We start from the raw sequence: 22,937 nt of genomic DNA on the forward strand, positions 1-22,937 counted from the left end.
GGCGTAAGAAAAAATACCGTAATTTTCGGTATATTGAGATTATCGTGCCGAAAAAAATGTCGAATTTACCGAATTTTCGGTATACCGAAGATTTCAGTACGGTAACGGTATGCAATTTGAAAATTTCGGTATATACCGGAACATCGAAATACTGAAATTTTAAAATGTAATGTTTTTTTGGTATAAAACGGTATATACCGATATCGTACCGAATCTCGGTATACCGTACAATTTCGATATAATCGGTATGCTAGTTATATTTACGATTTTTTCTGTATACCGATTTTCGGTACGGTATCAGTATGAATTTTCTTATACCGATATTTTCGGTACGGTATACGGTATATGATTTTTGGTACGATACGGTACGGTATGCCACCCCTAGGCACAACCCGACATTCTCGGAGGTTTGGTGGCATAAAAGGGAGAAAACATGGGTTAAAAAAATAATTTTTGTTATAAAACGAGAGTACGAATAAAAATTACATTAATATCTACATTTTAAAGCCAAAAACTTATGTGAGATGATTTCACAGGTCGTATTTGATGAGACAAATATCTTATTTGGATCATCCATGACAAATATTATTTTTTATTGTGAATATCGGTAAGGTTGACCGGTCTCACATATAAAGATTCGTGAGACCGTCTCACAAGAGACCTACTCTTAATTCATTATTGTACTTCTGAAATACGATGATAAATATTTATAGTTTGAATATAATGAATTGAAAGATATAAATAACTAGAAGTGAGAAAAAATACCGATATTACTGTACCGAAAAATATCGAATTAACCGAATTTTCGATATACCGAAGATTTCGGTACAGTACGGTAACGATACAAAATTTTTCGTTACGATAATGATATGAAATTTGAAAATTTTGATATATACCAAAATACTGAAAATATATATAAAATTTTAAAATATATAATATTTTAAAACAGTAAATCTATAAAATTCAAAAAATGTAAGATTTTTTCCGTATAAAACTGTATATATTGATACCATACCGAAATCTCGTTATATCGTATAATTTCGATATAATCGATATGTTAGTTATATGTACCGAAATTTTCGATATACTGAAATAACAAAAAATACAAAAACCCCAATATTACTTACTTGAACACCATAAATTAACAACTAAATACAAAAATCCAAATCAACTACAGAACTAGATTAATTTATGATTTATTAAATGCATAATTAATTTTTAAATGTGTAAATTTACAAATTCATAATTAAATTAATTTCAGCTCAAACTTTCTATCAATTTTGATAAATTCAAGTTTTTTTTTTTATTCCGAGGTTGGAAGCTGAAAAGGTGGCAAATTTATTGGATTATTGTTTTTTCCATTTTCAAACTCAAATTCCCTTTGTCAGATCTCAACGCTCCTCTGGTTGGCTGGCTCTGTGAAGTATTTCGAATGATTAGAGATCATATATTAACAAAAGGTGGTCTTAAGAACTCCATTGCAATATCATTAATCGAATTTACAATATCGAGCCACCTTATACTCTGTTTTTCGTGAAATGTTGGCTTTTTTGTGTGGATAAAGCGTGGAATTTGTGTTCGATTCATGGTAATGCAGTCTTCAAATCCGAAGGTTGTGGCAATGTGGCCGTAATTTTGAATTATTTGGGATTTTGATCTGGGTTTGGGTTTTATGCTCTTGTTTTGAGCAATGTCACCTTAGACGTTGTTTGGAACTTGCTTTCAAAAAAGAAGAGTAATCGCAGAATTTGTGATTGGATTCAGGGCTCTTTTGGGCGGAAATATGTTGTCTATATCGTCAAATTCGATGTCCCGGAGCTCTTTGGAGCAAATGTTGGATTTGCTCCAGCGAAGAGACGAGAATGAGAAGCCGAAGGACTTGGCTCCAGCACTTCCGGTCCGTCCCAAGCTCGCCTCTCGGGCAAGGCTTCCTTCCGCCAAGCGACCGCTGCCAACGGTCATGGAAGGTGGGGAAGCTGAACCACATTCGAGTCCATCAGATTGCAATGTGAAGAAGGAAGATTTGAAAGGCTTGATAAGGAATGAGCCGAATAGTTTTATGGCTAAAAAGGTCAGAGGAATGGACGCAGGAGAATCGCCCTATATCATGGTTTCAGCGGAGAAGGAAGAACAAGAGTCACGATTGGAGGAGAAGGACACCGCCAAGCTCGTGGATTCGTCCCCTGGATCTCTCTTGGGGTTCAGGGACTTTGCGGGGAACGATAGCCTAAAACATTTCATGAAAAAGGTAGTCAATTCGGTTGATCTTTATTGGTTTCTTGTTTGAATTAAGTGATATTTATGTTAAAATTTCTAAAAATGCAGTCATGATTATTTTTAATGAGGTTCTTGGGCCAGCAGTTCTTTATTTGGTATTTCATGAACATGTGAATAATGTATGTGATGATACACGGGTTTTGGATGGGTAGAGCGGAATTAGACAAAGAACGTTTTATAGCCTGTTCAAGCTTCTTCATTTGAGCCAAAAAATGTACAGTTGAAGTTTGTAGAAAAAAATATTATCTCTGCTATTTTGGGGTTATTATTTGCGTACTGTTCTTGTTACTATTTTGTGAAATTTTGGGACATCTTTGTGTACTGTACATTAATCAATTTTCTGAGATTAGACCTTTTCTGCAAAATGGAAATTCAATCGTTGCCTACATCTGTGCTTCATCATCTGGCTATTAATACAATTTACACCATTTAGATCTGCACATTTAAACATTTGATTAAGTTGAAATTCTTATGATCTACATGATATTAAGATTCATTGACCGTTGAATCATGCGTATTTTTAGCATCACTTTCTCATTTTCTTTTCAGAAACTTCGTGTTTGGTGTCGGCTACATAATGGACTTTGGGAATTAGGAAAAATAATTTCAACTTCAGGGGAGAAAGCTTCTGTTGTGCTACCCGATAGAAGTGTTAGTTATATGTTTCACTATCTATCATAAAGTAATCACGTTGAAGATGAATAAGTATAGTTTTTTTTTTAAAAAAATTTGGTTCTTGGATTTCTTTATATCAACATAATCGAATGGTATGAACTACAGGTTGTGACTGTTCCTATGAGAGAGCTCTTACCTGCCAATCCAGACATTCTTGAGGACGTAAATGAGATTATACAACATATTTACTTGAATGAGCCTTCAGTTCTTCATAATCTTCATAACAGATTTTGCCAAGACATGATATATGTAAGCATCTGTATAACTTACTCATCCCCAACAAGAAAAAAGTAATAATATGAGCACTCTTGAACGGATTCGTTTTTCTGTGTTATATAGAGTAAAGCAGGATCAGTTTTACTTGCTACCAATCCATTCAAAGATGTTCAACTATATGGGAATGACGTAGTCACGGCATATAGGCAGAAGCTTTTGGACAGCCCTCATATTTATGATATAGCTGATGCAGCATACAATGAAATGATGGCAGGTGCTATAAATTACCTGAAAATGTTTTGTTCAAGAGCTCCATAGAGTTAATATGTCAATAAGGCTCCTATTTACTCAATTCTTCTTTTCATTTTTTTGAGTTTTGCAGATGAAAAAACCAATCCATCATCATCAGGTTGGTTGAAGTTTTTATATCTCCATTCATTAGTTTCTGTAATCCGCTTCCGTTTTGATGCTTTTTTTGTTGCTTGATTATACACTGCTTCAATATTTCATTTTGTTGATGGTTGTAAAATTTTAGCGGGGAGAGTGGAGCTGGAAAAACAGAAACAGCCAAGTTTGCCATGAAATACTTGGCTGCGCTTGATGGAGGTTGTGGTGGAATAGAGTCTAAAGTCTTACAGACAAGCTACATACTGGAGGCCTTTGGTAATGCTAAAACATCCATAAATGATAACTCCAGCCGATTTGTGAGTCATCTCTTCTGCTATAATTTGAGGGGCATCTTTATATAATTTTAGACATTACTGGCATAAAGCAATTCACACTTGGTGCAGGGAAAGCTAATTGAAATTCACTTCACTGCCGCTGGGAAAATGTGTGGTGCTAAATTGCAAAAATGTCAGTATGCTTTATTGGTCAAGTTGAACTTCGTAAAATCAGGAATGTTGTTTGTCGACTTCTGTTTGTGTTGTGGTTCACTGACTTGATTTCAATACCTTGTGTATGTCAAAAACATCAATTCATGAACCAATGGTGCAGTCCTAATCGATAAGGTCAGCGTCTCTGTTTGAAAATTATAGTCGATTCTTTGAGTTGTGTCTCTATTCCATGAACTTTCTGAAACAAATCTCATTGGAGCAGTCAAGAGTGGTTCAGCTGGATCAGGGAGAAAGATCATACCACATCTTCTACCAGCTTTGCGCTGGTGCTCCATCTGGCCTCCGAGGTTTGTTTTCAGCATTTTCCGCTTGATAGGTTGCCATTTCTTCCTTTTCTTCTGCAAATCACGTCACCGTGCAATTTTTCTAGGTGCTTATGCCCGTCGTAACGTTCTGGTAACCACTATTTTATGTTATTTCACATGTGAAAATAGCAATCTGGTGAGATAAATGTCTTCACATTATAGGGAATGCAGAAGTACCTTTGTTCTTTTGCTTAGCATGTGTCAATGGGTTTCTTTTCAGGTAGGTTGAAGTTAAAAAGGGCTTGTGAGTACAACTATCTCAATCAAAGTGATTGCTTTGAGATCCATGATGTTGATGATTCACTGAAGTTAGTCTGTTGAGTCGGATGATGTAGATGATCGGCAGCAGCATTAGCCTCACAGCAGCTTGTTGATATGAGAGAAGTAATCGATGAGATTAGATAACTTTTGTTGAGTATGAATGGGAACATATCTGTTCAGAAGCAACCTAGACATGTTTCTCCGCATTAGTAAATTAGTTCTACACGATCTTAATGCACCTGTAATTATCTTAAATTTCTTTGTTTTCTTTGACTCGTAGCTCTTTTTAAGGTAAGGTTGGACACAGGTGCCTGAAATTTTTGATATCCATGCTAATGTATAGGTGCTTTCATTTACCAAATCATAGTTAGTTTCCTTTATCTGATGCAGCTGTTACCAATGCCGCTAGCTTGATAGGCTGCAGTGCACAGGACCTAATACATGCTTTGTCATCCTGTAGAATAGATGGAAATGAAGAAGTCACCGAGAGGCTGACACTACAAAAGGTTCATTAAAAAAAAATTTCATGTTTGTTCTTCAAAGATTAGCTGTTTCTTGGTCTCACAACCATACAGAGTTGCACCAATATTTCTTGCCAGTCCTCTGGCACATGCAATGCGTTCTTTGAGAAAGATTATGTATTCTTAACTAAATTCAACTACCAACCCGTTTTAACGAAAATAGAATCTATTTTTATTTTTGATTTAGGCAAGAGATACAAGAGATGCACTAGCAAAGTTCATGTATGCGAGCTTGTTCTACTGGCTTGTAGAAGAGATCAATTCAGCTCTTGCAGTGAGCAAACAGCACTCTGGGAAATCCATAAGCATTCTAGATGTTCACGGGTTTGAATCATTCGAAGTAAAAACTGGTTAAGTTTTTGTTGTTTCTGATATCATAATATACCCATATTTCACTCCTGTTCATTCTTCTTTTATTTTGCATTTTTACTCCAGAAAAATAGCTTTGAACAGTTTTGCATAAATTATGCTCATGAGAGGCTCCAGCAACATTTTACTCGGCATCTTTTCAAACTTGTGCAAGAGGTAAGCAACATATATGTTACTATGAGTGCGAAATAAGTCATGTCATGGTTGGTTCATACCACGCCCCTTTAACATGTCCATTTGCAAGAAATTGAACCACATCACTGCAGTTATCATTGATTATGATAATCTGCTAAAAGGCTGGGCTTTCTATCTGGTGAAACAATAAATCTGAGGCAGATTACTGTGCTTGCAATTTTATCCTATATGACTTATCTTGCACAATCAAGAATTTACTGGGACTCAAATATTTTTTTGTCCAGTTTCAGATTCCTACACTGTTTCAACACTTGTTTGACATGACATTTTGAGTTTAGAAAAACTTAGGAAATGACGGCTTTGGACATGGTTAGCATGCATATGGGGCTCACCCTGACATAGATTAATCCCCGAGGGTGTGCCAACAATTTAAAAATTGTAGAGAAGTTTTTAATAGTTTTCAAATTCTTCACATGAATTTTTTGAGGCTTGATTGATGACAAATTTTGTTGCTTGCATTCACTCTTTTGACTTTTAGGCGAACATGAATCATTATCTAGTTTTATTTTTAATATCGCAGATTTGCTTTATGTCACGGCCCAGCTCACTTGTGATATTGTCCGCTTTGGCCGGGGCCTCACGGCTTTAAAACGCGTCACAACGTGCGGCGCCCACACACACTGGCTCTGATACCAAAAGTCACGGCTCAGCCCACTTGTGATATTGTTCGCTTTGGCTCAAGACCTCACAGCTTTAAAACGCGTCACAACGTGCGGCACCCACACACACTGGCTCTGATACCAAATGTCACGGCCCAGCTCACTTGTGATATTGTCCGCTTTGGTCCGAGGTCTCACAGCTTTAAAACGCGTCACAACGTGCGGCACCCACACACACTGGCTCTGATACCAAATGTCATGGCCCAGCCCACTCGTGATATTGTCCGCTTTGACCCGAGGCCTCGCGGCTCTTAAACGCGTCAAAGCCTCCTGGATAACCTGCTATGACATCAAAACAACCACATCATAAAAGAAAAGAAGGGTCATGCCCCAGTACGACGAACCGATAAAATTATGACAAATATAACTGACATGAAATAAAATCAAGTAAAATGCAATGCAATGCGTATCGGTAACAACGAAATAACGGATACCAAAACATAGTCCAAATGAAACGCATCAGCAACATGAATAGTGGCCACCCGTGCCAGGAATGCAGTAACGAAACATCAAGCCGCCGCTCATCCATGCACGTAGCATCGAGGGTCCGGTAGCGACCCGGTCAGTCCTCGTGCAGTCACCAGGAGTGTGTTAATCCTATCACTCGCTCCATCGATGAGATGTCAAGAGTGATATAATCCTAGCACTCGCTCCATAGATGACTCAACAGATCAATAATGATAGCAATCAATGGAGTCAAGGCTCGAAATGCTATGCATTAATAGTATCAACTCAATAAATGATGAATGCATTCACGTTTTTCACAGAAGCACATAAGGCACGCCACAACTCATTACAAAATAATTAACGTCATTCCACATCATATAGACGTCATAATAAAACTGTTCATGCGTACCTCAACCGAACACCTAGTTACCACTAAAAAATCTTAAAGATTTCTCGAAAAATCCGATCATGTGGCAAATAATACATTTCATATCAAGTTCCATTTATTTTTCCATTATTTGCAAATTTAGCCTAAAATTCCAAAAATCCATAATTTAGGCTTTAATATTTCTGAAATTAATATACGACAATTCTATAGCATCCAAATGCCTAATTATTGAACACTAAAATTCGAAAACCTAATTATAAATTTCTGAATTTTCGAAGTTATGTCCAAATAAATTCTGAAATTTTTTTAATACCTCCAATTAGCTCCGATATAACACCTACAATCAATAATACAATATATATTAATTGTTGGAACTCAAATAAATCAAAATACCCAAAATTCGAAACCCTAAAATCTGAATTATACCTCTGAAATTTCGAAAATTGCTCAAAGCTTTGAATTCAAGTTTCAAACACCCTAAATCAAGATTTCCTCCTGATTTTCCGGCGAAAATAGGCGGCGGTCTCTGGCGTATTTACGGGAATCGCGAGTTTTCTTAGCAAAAGTGGTATCAATGGATAGCTCTCGTCACGGGCTTTCCGAATATGTATTTACTTTAATTTTTGGGTAAGCGGAGCGGCCACAATCGACAGATGAAATTTCGAAATTGAAGAAGAAAGAAGCTTCGGCCGTTTACAGAAAGTTACGGATGATGATGATGATTATTTTATTATATATATATTTAACTTGCTTAATGAAATTGGGAAAGACTTTAGGGAAAATGGGCTCTCACATTCTCCTGATAATGACGCCATACCTTCAATGCAAACACAATGGCAGCTAACTCCAAATCATGAACTGGATATTCAAGTAACGAGATGCATACGCAGTCACTCACCCATTTTGCATCAAAACACAACCCAATCCATTTAGAGAAACATCTGTACAAACTACAAATCCACCTGAGCCTGAAGGCAAAACTAGCACTGGAGCTGTGGTCAACTTTTCTTTCAAAGTCCGGAAGCTTGACTCACATTCCGCAGTCCACACAAAACGTCGATCTTTCTGTGTCAATTGGATCATAGGCCTAGCTATTCTAGAAAATCCCTCAATGAAATGCCTATAATACATAGTTAATCCCAAAAAATTTCTAATCTCTAACACATTTGTTGGTTTAGGCCAATTGATAACAACTTCAATTTTGCTAAGATCAACAGATACTCCTTGTGCAGATATAACATGGCCTAAAAATAAGACTCTGTCCAACCAGAGCTCACACTTAAAAAATTTGGCGTGCAATTGCGCTTCCCTCAGTGTTTGGAGGACTAACTTCAAATGTTTTTCGTGCTCTTTCTTTGACTTGGAATAAATCAAGATGTCATCAATAAAGACGATAATGAATTTATCTATGAATTCCCGGAATACACGATTCATTAAATCCATAAAAACCGCTGGAGCATTAGTCAAACCAAACGGCACAACTAGGAATTCACAGTGTCCATAACGTGTCCGAAATGCTGTCTTAGGAACATCTTCCTCTTGGACTCTAAGCTGATGGTATTCGGAACAAAGATCAATCTTGGAATACAGAGAAGTACCCTGCAACTGATCAAACAAGTCATCAATTCGCGGCAGAGGACACTTATTCTTCACAGTAGCCCGGTTCAACTGCCGATAATCGACGCACATTCTCATCATTCCGTCCTTCTTCTTTACAAACAATACTGGAGCTCCCCAAGGCGACATACTGGGTCTGATATAGCCTTTTTCCAGTAAATCCTGAAGTTGTTCTTTGAGTTCTTTCAACTCTGTCGGAGCTAAACAATATGGTGCTCTAGAAATAGGATTTGTCCCTAATTCAATGCTAAGATCTATTTCCCTTTGAGGCGGAAAACCTGGAATCTCTTCAGGAAATACATCAGGAAAATCCTTGACAATAGAAATATCAGAAACTTTCAATCGTTCTTTTTGTGCCGCGTCAAGAGCATAAATCATAAATCCTTCATTACCTATTGACGACAATCTGACATTTCCATCGCCGATACTAACGGAATGCGAGACTGTGAATCATAACCGTAAAAGTTCCATTTGCTGCCACAATATGGTTTAAGTCTGACAATTCCATTGAAACAATCCACATTAGCTCGATAATTTGTCAATATATCCATACCGGGGATACAATCGAAATCAGACTTAGCTAACTTGATTAAATTAGTTGTCATAATATTATCCTCAAATCTAATCACACAATTTAGTACTATCTCACGAGACATCAAGTATACACCGGCAGGAGTAGCCACAGACACAGTATCCAATAATGGAATAGTAGCAATCTCATGCTCATCAACAAATGCAGCAGATAAAAATGAATGAGATGCTCCAGTGTCTATCAATATACGCGCAGAATAATCGAAAACATAGCAAATACCTGCAATCACTCCTCATGGTGCATCCTGATCCTGATCCTGAGTCAATGCATGGACTCGAGCCTGCTGTAGCACCGTAAATTGCTGCTGAGCAGGACCTCTAGGTGGTGGATAACCGGACTGCTGAAATGACTGTGTAGGAGCATATGGCCTGAAAGCTGGTCCTCGGAGAACGTGCCCAGACTGTTGTGGCTGAAATTGCTGTCTTTGTGCATTGGGGCATACTTTGGCATAATGCCCAACTTGACCACAGACATAACAAGACTCCTGAACTCCTACACACTGTGTACTAAAATGTCTTCCACCACATCGGTCACAGTACACAACAGTCGATGACCCAGATGTATTGCCCCCTCTAGTACTGCATGAACTTGAGGAGCTAGATTGCTATTTATTCTGATTACAAGAGTCTGAAAATCTTTTCACACATTTAGCGTCGATGGTTGGAATTGCTTAAAGACTTTGATTGTGAGATTCAGTACCAACCAGGGCGAATGAATCAAGTTGCAGATGCTCAAGGTTCAGCCTAAAATGTTGGCATCTTTGACTATTTCAAAAGTTCATGTGCATTTGGGAACTTCAGGATGAACTTATCAGTCTAGGGGCGACTACTTTATAGTTTCATCTATTCAAGTTGAACCACATATTGTTTCTAAAATCAAAGCAGCACAGAGAACTTATCCGCATGTTCATAGATTGAAAAAATTGACTCAGACAGGTCAATCAGACAAGTTCAGTGTTGCTTCAGATGGATGTTTGCGCTATAATGGTAGACTTGTGGTTCCGAATTTGATAGACTTAAAAGAAGCTATACTTCGAGAAGCTCATTGTAGTCGACACAGTGTTCATCCTGGAATCAGAAAGATGTATCATATCTTGAAATTCCATTACTAGTGGGAAGGTATGAAGAAAGAGATTTCTGAATTTGTGGCTAGATGTTTTACATGCCAACATGTTAAGGCTGAGAGAATCAGACCCGGTGGTATATTACATAGTCTTGAAGTGCCACAGTGGAATTGGGAACACATTGTTATGGATTTCGTTACACACCTATCTCGTTCTAATCATGGTTGTGATGCGATTTGGGTGATTGTGGATAGATTGTCTAAATTAGCCCATTTTATTCCTTATGATCGAACTTGTACTTATAAGAAAATGACAAAAATATACATCGATCATATAGTGAGATTGCATGGTGTGCCTGTAACCATAGTATCGGATCGTGATACCAGGTTTGCTTCGAAGTTTTGGGGTAGTTTGCAATCAGCATTGGGTTCAAGGTTGGCAATGAGCACTGTATATCACCCACAGACAGATAGGACCATTAAGACACTCGAGGACATACTGCGAGCAATCATGATGGATTTTAGTGGTGGTTGGCAAGAATCATTGTCACTTGTTGAATTCTCTTACAATAACAGCTTCCAAGCAACAATCAGGATGACACCATTTGAAGCCTTATACGGCAGAAAGTGTAGATCTCCGATATGCTGGGAAGATATAGGAGAACGATAGACGTCAATGCCAGAATTTATACAAGAAATGAAAGAGAAGGTTGAAATGATTAGGAAAAGAATGAAAGAAGGTCAGGATCGTCAAGCCAGTTATGCTAATAAAAGGTTTAGGCCTTTAGAATTTCAGGTTGGCGATCGGGTTTTCTTGAAAGTATCACCGTTTCGTGGTACTATGAGATTGGGCGCAAAGAGAAGCTAGCTCCGCGTTATATTGGTCGTTATGCGATTGTTGAGAGGATTGACACTTTGGCTTATCGTTTGGACTTGCCGCAGAGTTTGTCTGCGATACATGATGTGTTTCATGTATCTATGTTACGAAAGTACGAGCCAGATCCTTCTCATGTCTTGAGCACTGATGAGGTGGAGTTGGATAGTTCCATTAGCTATGTTGAGCATCCAGTGCAAATTTTTGATCTTAAAGAAAAACAACTCAGGAATAAGACGATTTCACTGGTTATGGTGCAATGGAGTAGACATGGAAGAGAAGAAGTTACATGAGAATAAGAATCTAAGATGTGTTAGGAATGACCTCATTTGTTTGAAAATGCAATAAATTACTCCATGTATTCTGATTTTCCTATGTATTATCAGTGGTAAATGTTCATAAACCATTTTTGTATAAGTGATGTGTATGCTAGATTTCGAGGACGAAATCTTATATTAGTAGGGGAGAATGTGAAAGCCCAATTTCCCTAAAGCCCAGCCCAATTTCATTAAGTAAGTTAATATATATATATATATATATATAAAATAAAATAATCATCATCATCATCCGTAACTTTCTGTAAACGGCCGAAGCTTCTTTCATCTTCAATTTTGAAATTTTATCCGTCGATTTTGGCCGCTCCGATTACCCAAAATTAAAGTAAATACATATTCGGAAAGCCCGTGACGAGAGCTATTCATTGATATGATATCACGTTTACTAAGAAAACTCGCGACTCCGGTAAATCCGCCGGAGACCGCCGCCTATTTTCGCTGGAAAATCAGTAGAAAGCCTTGATCTAGGGTGTTTGAAACTTGAATTCAAAGCTTTGAGCACTTTTTCGAAATTTCAGAGGTATAATTCAGATTTTAGGGTTTCGAATTTTGGGTATTTTGATTTATTTGAGTTCCAACAATTAATATATATTGTATTATTGATTGTAGGTACTATATCGGAGCAAATTGGAGGTATTAACAAAATTTCAGAATTTATTTGGACATAATTTCGAAAATTCAGAAATTTATAATTGGGTTTTCGAATTTTAGTGTTCAATAATTAGGCGTTTGGATGTTATAGAATTGTCGTATATTAATTTTAGAAATATTAAAGCCTAAATTATGGATTTTAAGCTAAATTTTCAAATATTGGAAAAATAAATGGAACTTGATATGCATTGTATTATTTGCCACAGGATCGGATTCTTCGAGAAATCTTTAAGATTTTTCAGTGGTAATTAGGTGTTCGGTTGAGGTACGCATGAACTGTTTTATAATGACGTCTATATGATGTGGAATGACGTTAAGTATTTTGTAATGAGTTGTGGCGTGCCTTATGTGCTTCTGTGAATAACGTGAATGTATTCATGTATTTATTGAGTTGATACTATTAGTGCATAGCATTTCGAGCCTTGACTCCGTTGATTGCTATCATTATTGATCTGTTGAGCTGTTGAGTCATCTATGGAGCGAATGATAGGTTTATTAGCACACTCCTGATGACTGCACGAAGACTGACCGGGTCGCTACCGGACCCTCGATGCTACGTGCATGGATGAACGGCAGCTTGATTTTTCGTTGCTGCATTCCTGGCATGGATGGCCACTGTTCCTGTTGCTGATGCGTTTCATTTGGACTCCGTTTTGATATCCGTTATTTCGTTGTTACCGACACGCATTGCATTGCATTTCATTGCATTTTACTTGATTTTATTTCATGTCAGTTATATTATCGGTTTGTCATTCTGGGGCCTGACCCTTCTTTTCTTTTATGCTGTGGTTGTTTTGATGCCATAGCAGGTTATCCAGGAGGCTTTGACGTATTTTAGAGCCGTGAGGCCTCGGATCAAAGCGGACAATACCACAAGTGGGCTGTGCCGTGACATTTTGAGTGCTTTGTTAATGTACACGTGGACATTTTGTTTCTTCCTTTATTAATGTACGCGTGGACATGGAATAGCATTGTCATGTCTTAAAATTTTCAAGAATTCTGCCCCATCTATGCACGTTGATGTGCCATTTCGTGCGCAAGATAGCACTCCTTGGACTTTCAGTAGCTCATAGATTTTCGGTTGAATCTTTTTAGAAGATTCCTGAAATATTTTTCTAGTACTCTAAATGTTATGCATAATGATGACATAAAGATTCCAGGATTACGAGGTGGATGGAATTGACTGGACAAAAGTTGATTTTGTAGACAACCAAGACTGTTTAGATCTCTTTGAGAAGGTATTTCTTTTCTCCACGTATTGTATGCTTAGGGACTTATCATGTTTTCTTACCTCTTCTTTATTTTTTATCCTTTTGGTTTTCTTATTTCCTTTTAGAATTCCTTTTCTGATACATTCAAGATTTTACATGGTTAATCTAAATATGTGTTTATGTGGTGGGTCCCTGTGAATTATGTCTAGGCCAAGACTTATTGTTGGTAGAGAATTGCTAACATTTCTTACTTCCAAATTCATGTGTGCTCCCTGCTTCAATCTTTTAGATTTATGTTTAATATAAACCTGTAATAGACTTATAGGCATATTCACTCGTGCAAGAAAAATAGAAGGTTGTTGGTACGGTATAGTGTAATTCTTATAGTTTGTTTTGTCTATCGGCAGAGGCCTAGTGGGATAATATCTTTGTTGGATGAAGAATCAAGTTTCCTCAATGCCACAGCTTTGACTTTTGCTTGTAAGCTTAAGCAGCACCTGAATGCTCATAGTTGTTTTAAAGGAGATAGAGATGGAGCATTCAGTGTCCACCATTCCTGTGGAGAGGTTAGTTTTATATATCGTTGTGCCTTTGCTTCTCGGATGGTCTATGATAAATGATAATCATTATTGTCAGGGAATGTGTTATTTTCGAAAAGCATTCAGCAAGTATTTGATTTTATATAATATTTTAGTATCTTATGGGTTGTCTAGTTTCATGTGAGTTTGCCCAACTTATTTATGTGCGCATTAGATTTCCAAGTGTCTTGGGACTGCTGCTGTATCTAACCATCTGCTTCAAATTATTAAGACCTGGTCTTTCCAGCAACATATATCAGTTTCATGTATTAAGTTCAATCATGCAATAAAGTGATTTTAATAGCTAAGCCTTCTCTTCAATTTTTCTTTTTATTTTACAATAGTTCTGTTGAGAGGCAAAGTTGAAAATGCGTCTCTTCCGAAAATCTTAATAGAGTTATTTCACTGAATATCTTAAATGAGCAAGTTGGTTAGAAATGGGCATGTATTCAACGCTAATCATGCCTTGCTCCAACTTTTCTTTAACAAAGTGTCGATCAACTTTTACGTACCTTGTCCTATCGCGATGAACAAGATTTTGAAGGCAGATTGTTGTTTTGTTGTCACAAAAAGCTGTGTGGGATCCATGAATGTTATTTTTAATTTTTCCATCATGCATCTTATCCAATTGAGTTCACATACTCCTTGAGTCGTGGCTATATACTCTGATTCTGCACCACTTCTTGCAACAATGAACTGTTTCTTTTTGTTCCAAATAACCAAATTTCCCCAAAATGAAGTGCAATACCCAGATGTAGATTTGTGTCAGTGATAGATCTAGCCCAGTCTGTACCAGTGAAGTCCTTCACTCGTCGATCAATGATTTTTGCAAAAAGAGACCTCTGCTCGGATCTGTTTTAAGTATCTCAAAATTCTGTATACAACATCTAGATGACCCTAACATAGGGAGTGCATATACTGACGTACTAAACTCACATCAAAATCAATATCTGGGTGAGTATGAGACATAACTAAGTTTCCCAACAAGATGCTGATATCTTTCTTTATCCACCGGTTTTCCTTTGACACCCGACTCAATTGGAGTTTTATTCGGTTTGCAGCCAAGCATGCATGTTTCTTCTAGAAGGTTTAAAGTGTATTTTCGTTGGGAAACCGAAATACCCTTTTTGCTTTAAACAAATTCCATCCCCAGAAAGTATCTCAAAAGTCCAAGATCTTTGACTTCAAGCTATCACCGACTTGATATCTTCAATATTATGGCGATCATTCACTGTTACAATGATGTCATCAACGTTTACTATACAAGTAATGATGCTTTCTTCCTTTGAATGTTTGACAAAATGGGTATGATCTGCTTGTCCCTGGCTATATCCGAATTTTTTTATTGCCTTGGAAAACCTTTCAAACCATGCACATGACGACTATTTCAACCCATAGAGAGATTTGTTGAGTTTACAAAAGTCTGCTTTCTCAAATCTTGGAGGTTGGCTTATATAGACTTCTTCTTAGAGTTCACCATTCAAGAATGCATATTTATATATCAAACTGATGCAGTGACCAGTCAAGATTTGAAGAAGATTTGTGAAAGCAGACTGTTTGTAAACTCAACATGGTAAGGATAGAAGAATCCTAATAATGTTGAGCTTGGCGACTGGTGCGAATGTCTAGGTATGATCAATGCCATAGGTTTGAGTGAATCCTTGGCTACGAGATGTGCTTTGTGCCTTTCAGTTGAACCGTTTGCCTTGTACTTGATTGTAACACCCATTTGCATCCCACTGTGTTTTTCCCTTTTGGCAATTCAACCAAGTTCCATGTCTGATTCTGTTTCAACGCATTCATTTCTTCGAAAACTGTTGTTCGCCACTCAGGAATTGTTAGTGCTTCTTGGATAGACCCGAGAATCATCAGACTTGACAGACTCGAGTTAGAAAAAGATACAAGTTAGAAATCAGGTGTTGAGTGCAAGATCTCACAGTTTTTCTAACCCCAATTTAGGGGTGTCAAAATGCAACACGACCCGTCAACCCGATACGACCCAACACGAAAAAAATCAGGTTCGGGTTGGTGTTTTTCGGGTTCGGGTCGGGTGGGTTCGGGTTAGTGCCAGGTTAGACGGGTTTCGGGTTGGGTCGCGGGTTGACCCGAAAACTTTTTTTTTTGAAAATATTACCTATATTTTTATATATTGTATGTTTGAACAAAATTTATTGTATATTTATATGATAAATTTTCATCATTTAATATTTATTTTGTATATTTTTTATTTTTTAACAATTATTTATTTGATTTAATAAATATACTTTAATTTTCTACAATTAAACTTTCAAATTTAAATCGGAAATTTTGTTATTATGTGTTTAAATTAAAATATTATTATTATTTTTAATTTTTTTGAATTTTTTTCATTAATTTTTTTTTAAAAAATAAATAAAATTCGGGTTAGGCTGGTTAGACGGGTTGAGTCGGGTTAGACGAGTTCGTGTTCGGGTTGGGGGTTTTCGGGTTGCTTCGGGTTCGGGTTGAAAAAAAATAAAAAAATTTCGCGGGTTGACCCGAAAACCCAACCCACCCGACCCGATTGACACCCCTACTGCAATTGGAATATCAGTATCATGACAAGTACCTGATCGAGAATCTACCACTTGTTTTGTTTTGTTGGCTTAGATTAGAATTCACGATGTGCATTAACAAAGGTTGTACACCAAAATGTTTTTAAGGGAAGACGGTTGGAATTGGACAAATGTTGATATGATCTTCTAAGGAGAGATAACAGGGTGTCAAAATTTATGGTTCGACTGGGTAGGCGATCGATGAGATATGCAACATTAAGGATGATATCCCCCATAGGTACTTTGGAACATGCATGGTAAAGATGATGGCACGAGTGACTTCTAATAAATGACAATCATTGCGTTCTGATACACCATTTTGTTTTGGACTATCGACACAAGAACTCCGATGGATTATGCCTTGATGCCATAGGTATTCCCCGATAACAGCATTGGAATATTCTTTACTGTTATCAGTTCTAAGGTTCTGAATGCAGCTTGGAATTGAGTTTGGACCATTTGGTGAAATGTTTGGAAGGTTTTGTTGGCATCAGATTTATTATGAAGAAGGTATACATACCCAAGTCGCTCGCGTATAGTCATCGATGAAAGTTATGAACCATCGTTTCCCATGGGATGTAGTGATTGATGAGTGACCCCAAATGGCACTGTGGATCAATGAAAAAGGTGTAGAAGGTTTGTGGGGAAAAGATAAATGAGTATGTTTGGCTAATTGACAAATCTCACAAGTAAGAAAACCAATATTTTTGTTATCAAATAACGATAGGAACAATCGTTTCAAATAAGAAAAACTAGGACAACCTAAACGATGATGTCATAGCATTATTTTCCTAGAACTAGAAACAAAACGAGAAGCTACACTAGGCACTAGAGCCTGCTAATTTCTTGGCGGAGCAAACTCAAGATAGTAGAGGCCATCGTGAATCTTAGCAATGCCAATCGTCATCCCCGATGGTAGGTCCTTAAAAGTACAAGAACAAGGCAATAATTTAGCAACACGTTGATTATCATGGGTGAGTTTATAAACATAAATGAAATTGGAAGAAAGAGAGGGAACATGAAGCACTTGTTTTAGCATAATATCCTCTGAGAGTTGAATATCACCAACTCCAACAACAAGACTTAACGAACCATCAACAATCTTAATATGGACTCGAACTACGAGTATAAGAACAAAAAGGCTCAAGTCTCCTGTCATGTGATCGGAGGCACCGGAGTCAATTATCCAAGATGGTTGAAATGATGCACTAAAAACTGAGTGGAATTTATAAGATTGAGTCAAAGAATAAGATCCACCCGACAATGGTGTTTGATTGTTGACCAAGGAATTTTGGCCTTGTTTTAATTCTTTAAGCTTTGAACTTTGCTCAAATTATGAGAAGATTTTCCCAAGTCAGAGTTCATTTTTCGCGCCGCATCCCACACTTCTTTTGCGGTCTGAAACCAAAGATAGCGACGATTAATGTTTTAGTTTCCATGGAGTTGATCAGCCAACAAGCACAATTGAATTTTCTGCCATCCAAGTTTTTGTACGAGGAGTCGATTGATTTGGGTGCTGTAAGATTGCCCAAGAGATAGCCAACTTCCGTCGGCTGCAAATAATGATCTTGACTGATTGGGTCCATTGTAAATAGTTTTAGCTATTTAGTTTGTTGAGCATGATTTGCAGCGATGAAAAATCTCCTTCGGAAAGGAAGGAATTTTCTGTTGGGAGCTTGTCGCCTTGGATTTTAGAAGCATAAGACGTGTTTGCATCGGAATCGGAAGGCATTGTTTATGTCGATGGAGAAGAACCCTTCGGCTCTTGATACCATAAAGAATAAATGGGGATAGGAAAAATATATGAGAAATATTTCCCGTATCATCTGCAGCGTACAATACACAATAATATGATGTGGATGTTTTAAAATGGCAATGTTTTTATACACGGCTCATTTTTTTTTAATTTCTCTGTTAAAATGATTTCAAACTTCTTACTGATGTTAAATTTTGTGTTTAGGTACTTTATGACTCGGATGGATTCTTGGAAAAGAACAGAGATCAAATGCAATTTGATGTCATTCAATTACTCTCGTCATGCACTAGTCGGCTTCCTCAGTTGTTTACATCTATATTGCTTAAAGAATCCCAGTTAGCTTGCGAACAGCAAAGTGCAGCCACAAAATTCAAGGTGTGGCTTTTTCTCCCATTCCTAGCCCCATTTATTATTGGACCATTTACGCCAAAAGAATACAAAGTTGGAAACAAATGGATAACTGCACTTCGGCAGATGGAAAAATGCTGAAACTGTTGAGCTAATTCTTCTTTTAGCGTAATCAGCATGTTGGATTGTATAGAAATGATCGTAACGTCCACCCTTGATGTTTCCCTTTGGGCATACACTTAATCGATACAAACTTTCCGTGCAAGTTGCATGAGTTAAGAATGTTTTTTACTTTCTTTTGTGATTGCAGGGTCAGCTATTTAAATTAATGAGTCACCTTGAAAGCACGACGCCACACTTTATTTATTGCATAAAACCAAATACTAAGCAGCTTCATGATGAGTTTCAAAAGGATCTTGTGCTCAAGCAGCTCAGATGCTGTGGGGTTCTAGCAGGGGTTAGGATTTCAAGATCAGGTTACCCCGCTCGAATGGCACATCAAGAATTTGCAAGGAGGTATAATGTGGCTATCTTAATTTTTTATTCACTCCTTATGGTTGTATTGATATTTTATAATCTGCTGGGAGGGATTTCAGGTATGGCTTCCTGCTTCCAGAAAATAATGTTTGTCAAGATCCTTTAACCACATCAGTTGCCATTCTGCAGCAGTTTGATATCCTCCCAGAAATGTATCAAGTCGGTTTCACGAAACTGTAATTCCGTGCAGGACAGGTGTGTTTTTGTGTTTGTGTTAGGTTAGTTTCTAATATTTATTGTTCATGCTCTTCTTATATGGCCGCAAAGATTTGGATCTTGATAGTTTGGCTTTCATTATATTGTATTCCAGGACATGATATTTTTGGATTAATATCAATAAGTAACTGGCTTAAGACTAACAGCATTACGGAAGTTTTGGTTTTCAGAATCTACTGGAGGTGTAATGAATGTTACTAGTTGATGCACTTCTTTTAGATTTTATGGTTAGTTTCAGAAGTAGTAGAAGTTAATACTGAAGCAAAGAATGATTGAATCCGGTTTATCTTTCATCTAGCAATTTCAGTTGATTCTATTATTTTCTGGAGTTGCGCATCTGTTGCCAACATTTCCTGGAGGTTGCTTCTAGGATGTTAGTCGATCTCACAGATTAGTATGCCTCATCGTCTGTATACTGTGTGCAACAGATTGGTGCCTTGGAAGAAGTTAGAAAACAAGCTTTTCAGGGTTCTCTTGAGGTGCAGAAGTGCTTCCGCAGTCATCGCCCTCTTCAAAATTTCCTTGAAGTCAAGCAAGGAGTGACCAAATTGCAATCATGTAAAACTGATTTTTACTGTAATTTTTCATCATCAAATCAATCAACTCCCTTTGAAATTTTAGAGAGAAGAATACTTTTCTTCTCTGATGATATATTTGAACTACTGCCCCTATCAGATTCTCTCTTTATTTTTGGGGACAGGTTGTATATAGCTTCAAGAATTGTTTGTTGTTTTTATAGTTCTGGCCCTGACTTCTTTGTATTTCCAGTGTTTGGATCAGGATCACATTTGTTAAATGATATGACATTCTTTTTTCATGCCAATTGATCTCATTTAATGCTATTGATAAGTAAAATGATAATTATTTTTTCAGATGTTCGTGGCGAAATATCCAGAAAGGAGTATGGTTTTCTTAAGTTGAAAAAGCAGGTAGTAACAAAGGCGTTGGATGAGCAGCTCGTGGCGGTTTTGCAAATACAATCTGGTAAGAGTCATCTTTAAGTCCTCATTGGGACAATGAAGTATCATTATCCTCACATGCTCTTGTCTGCAGTTATCCGTGGATGGTTGGTTCGAAGACATTTGAGTTGCCTTCACAATGTTAATAAACAGAAAATGTTGAAGAAGGATTCTAAAGTCGAGGTACGGTGTTTCGAAAGCAATAACTTGATGGAACCCTTAGAAAAATGTTATTTGTGTTTTTAGATGTTTTTCAGAAAATATAAATATGTAAATATTAAGTAGTCATGTTTTGCAGCATCTGTTTCTTGATAAATGATAAGCTCAATAAGCCAAAAAGGGTATCTGACTCCTCATATTGATGGCCTTTTTTATATTTATATTGTTATTATTTAACAAGTTAAATACATTTTATATTCTTCGCATTCGAGTTAAATTTAACTCTTTTTTACCTAGTTCATTTATCTACATTCGTTTTCTTCTTAAATAAATATTATATTTTACATTTGATTGGTTTTTACTGTCCAAATTATTTTTTGCTTTGATATGATTTACAAATTATTCTTTTTTTGAACATGTTTTATGAACATTTTTAATGATTTATTGGTTTTTATGTAATTTTATTTTTATATATCTCTAATTTTGTATTTACTAATAGGAATTTTATTTATTATTATATGCATTATTTTTTATTTAATTTAAGAATAACATACGCAAAAACTAAAAACTACTTACTGATGTTATTTTTCAGTTATTTCAACAAATAAAAATTGCTTTTGACTACTCATCTCAAAGAACTTGCATCGTTTTTAATCGAAAATATTTTTAATTTCATCTTTTTTTATTTCTTTTCCAAGAGATTGAATTATTTTCATCCAATTCGTAGAAAATGAGACAAGAAACAAAACATTTTACTCCTCTACAACCTATCTAAACTTGGCTTCCCGTTTGAAACCTTGTATCTGCTAATTTTGTTATCTTATGTCTTAGAAGTTAATGCTTTTACTTTAAATTTTAAAAATTTATTCACACGACAAATAGACTTCGTTTTTCTGCCGTTTTACCTTTTTCTTTTATTTTTGAAAAACACTCTGAATGTCAAACTCTTAAGTCTTGGGTTACATTGCAAGGAAATGCTTTATCAATTATTTCACGTTTTGGTTCTGGGTTATGTTTAACTGGCAGTGAAGTGAATGAGTGCAACTGAACTGGTGCCCATTGGTCCACTTTACTACAAATTTCTTAGAATTGTTGTGGATGTGATCGTCTATGAAGGGAAGTGGAATAAAACTGATACTGACTATGCCTAATTTCGATCTACTGAGCAGGATTTGCCACCACATCTGTTACCTTTGGGTGCTGAAGAACTTAAAAGGCAGGTACTGATGGCAGAGGTGACACTTTTACAGAAGGAAAATGAAATCGAGGTTTTGAGAGCGCAAGTACAGCAATTTGAGGCGCGGTGGTCAGAATATGATGGGAAGATGAAATCCATGGAGGAAATGTGGCAAACTCAGATTTTATCTTTACAAGTGAGTTATTCTTATTCTTTTGCTATGATTTCCAGTATATGGCAATGAACACTGTTGACAGGAAGCATCCAGCTAAAGGATGCCCTCAATTGCTGAAAGTGGGTTGTTTTTGAACTTATATATTAGCCATGATCAATAGTTGCTTAGGTTTGTCAACAGGAAGTTGATATTCAAGTCTGTCTAGGATGAAACTGAGCATACAGGCAGTCCTCTATTCACTCATATTTATCTATGGCTGAAGTTAGGCTAATGTGAGACAAATTATGATTCCGAAAAACGGAGGGCTAAAACATTTGTAATGTTAAATAAAACAGGGAATTAAATATATCAGCTTTTGTGAAGTCTTGCTTTATTGTCACATCGGCTGTAGCGACATAATCAGTTAACCCATGAAAAAAAGAAAGTATTTAAAACTAAATGATTTAATAACTGTCTGTAGGGCTGCTTACTCCTTGTTCGTTATTGCAGATGAATTTGGCAGCTGCAAAAAAGTCTTAATAGTGACAACACATCGTGTCAACCTATGGGAATCCAGAATCCTGGTGGTAGCATCCCCGTCAAATCCTACAAAAATGATGTGGAGGCCACGGCATGTCGTGAGATGAATGGTGGGTTAAATGCAATCATTCCTCTTGTGGAGGAGTTTGACCAAAGGAAAATTGTTTTTGAAGATGAAGCCTTGGCAATTGTGGAAGGCAAGTCTGGACAGTCCTATTCTGTAAATCCTGTTGAGGAAGTGCAGAAACTGAAACAGAGGTTCGAGGCTTGGAAAAAAGGCTACAAGGTTCAGTTAAGTGAAGCCAAGACAAAAGCCCACAAGCTGGGGCTGGCCGACGTGGAGAAAAATCGAAGGAAATGGTGGAGAAGGGCATGTATAATGTTTTAGC

At 36.9% G+C, this 22,937-nt stretch overlaps 1 pseudogene; it reads left to right on the forward strand.

The window, feature by feature from the left end:
- Positions 1–1,276: 1,276 nt before the first annotated feature.
- Positions 1,277–22,937, forward strand: LOC142540709 (myosin-2-like; annotated as a pseudogene).

Source organism: Primulina tabacum, chromosome 3 (genome assembly GCF_025594145.1).
Source record: "Primulina tabacum isolate GXHZ01 chromosome 3, ASM2559414v2, whole genome shotgun sequence".
In the NCBI taxonomy this organism is placed as follows: domain Eukaryota; kingdom Viridiplantae; phylum Streptophyta; class Magnoliopsida; order Lamiales; family Gesneriaceae; genus Primulina; species Primulina tabacum.